General features: G+C 70.3%; 2 non-coding genes across 2 annotated transcripts in view; both read right to left on the reverse strand.

Moving 5' to 3' along the window:
- The window catches only part of LOC133149239 (28S ribosomal RNA), a 4,364-nt gene extending 4,302 nt beyond the window's left edge, over window positions 1-62 (reverse strand). Inside the window, exon 1 of the ribosomal RNA XR_009713196.1 lies at window positions 1-62. This exon is cut by the window's left edge and continues 4,302 nt beyond it. This is a non-coding gene — a ribosomal RNA (28S ribosomal RNA).
- A 369-nt stretch (window positions 63-431) lies between these two features.
- On the reverse strand, window positions 432-585 carry LOC133149240 (5.8S ribosomal RNA). The gene has a single exon (XR_009713197.1). It is a non-coding gene; the product is annotated as a 5.8S ribosomal RNA (ribosomal RNA).
- Between the last annotated feature and the right edge of the window lie 1,122 nt (window positions 586-1,707).

Genomic DNA, 1,707 nt, shown 5'->3' on the forward strand with positions numbered 1-1,707 from the left:
TCTTTTCCTCCGCTTAGTAATATGCTTAAATTCAGCGGGTCGTCTCGTCTGATCTGAGGTCGGAAATGAGGGGGTAGTAGGCGCGGCCGGCCCCTCCGCCGAGGCGGGTGCGGGGCCGGGCTCGCTGGATCTTTCCGCGGCGCCGCCGCGCCGACCGACCGCGGTGGGAACACGGGACGCGGGCAGCGCGATGGTCGCCAACTCCACCGGCAGCCGCGCCCGGACCCGATGCGGGAGGGTCGACGGGGAAGCGGACGTCGCGGGTCTGCACTTAAGGGGACGAAGGTCACGCCCGAGGGGCGCGTCCTGCGAACCCCCAACCGCGGGAGCTGGTGAAGGGGCCCGGGACGAAGGCGGCAGCCGCGCGAACGTTGCACGGAAGTCGCGCCGACGGAGCCCGGGATTCCCTTCGCTCCCGATTGATATTCGAGCGACGCTCAGACAGGCGTGGCCCCGGGACGGACCCGGGGCCGCAAAGTGCGTTCGAAGTGTCGATGATCAATGTGTCCTGCAATTCACATTAGTTCTCGCAGCTAGCTGCGTCCTTCATCGACGCACGAGCCGAGTGATCCACCGCTAAGAGTTGTACATTGTTTTTCGTTTCCGACGCGAGCTTCGAGGCGGACGGGGAGATGGCGTTACGCCGCGCGCGGACCCTCCGCCGGCGCGCAAAGACGCCGGGGCTTGCTGGCGCGGTCGCCGCCGTCCGAACCGCCGGACGGGGAAGCTGGCGTTACGCCGCGCGCAGACCCTCCGCCGGCGCGCAAAGACGCCGGGGCTTGCTGGCGCGGTCGCCGCCGTCCACCGCCGCGCTCCCCTCAGCAGCGCGCCGTGGTTGCCAAGTTCCAACGATCAAAAATATGTTTTTTCCGACCTTCCGGCAACGGGTGCCACCCACCCGCCTCAGAACGTGCGTGTGGTGTGGACATTAAACCCCCCAGGGTCCGCCGAAGGCGGGCCGCGAGTTGGGTACCCGCCGCAATGGGTTATAGTTCCGAGTGGGAGGCCTCCGATGACACCGGGCCCGACCCCGGCCGTGGCCAACCCGAGACCAATTCAAGACAGCGAGGGAGAGTCCGGCCGGGCGCTAGTCGAGCGGGCGCGCAGGGGCGGGAGGCGGACGGTGACGTCGCGCGACGGTGGGCGGGGGGCCGACGCCGGTGTGACGACCGGGCCTTCCCCACACACGACGCACGCGCGCGGGCCACATACCGACCAACCGCTTACCCGCGCGCCGCCGCCGGCGCCGGGGTCAATCTCTCGCATTGTTTGGGCGCAGCAGGAGAGGAGGCCGGCCCCGCGCGCCGGCGCCGCCCGCCCAGGTGTGGCCCCGGGTCCGTCCCGGGCCGGCCGACCGCACTGGCCGTCCGGTTCCGGAGACGTCCGGGTTACCCTCCTGGGTGGGCCAGGGCGCGTGAGCCGCGGGAGTCCTTCCTCCGTCATCCTCCGCTCATCGCTTCGGTCTAAGGGGCCGGGGCCACCCCGCGCGCCGGCACCGAACGCCCCCCGGCTAAGGCGGGGCGAACGAGTGCGTGAGCCGCGGGAAAAAGTCCCTTCCCCCGTCGTCCTAGGCGGCGCTCCGGGCTAGGGCGGGGAGAGTCGGCGGAAGCCTTCCCCCCCGCACGCCTTTCGCCCTCGGCTGTGCGTTCGACGCGGGCCGCTGCTCCCGCTCCATTCTCCGGTAATGATCCTTCCGCAGGTTCACCT

This window comes from Syngnathus typhle, unplaced genomic scaffold (assembly GCF_033458585.1).
Source record: "Syngnathus typhle isolate RoL2023-S1 ecotype Sweden unplaced genomic scaffold, RoL_Styp_1.0 HiC_scaffold_286, whole genome shotgun sequence".
In the NCBI taxonomy this organism is placed as follows: domain Eukaryota; kingdom Metazoa; phylum Chordata; class Actinopteri; order Syngnathiformes; family Syngnathidae; genus Syngnathus; species Syngnathus typhle.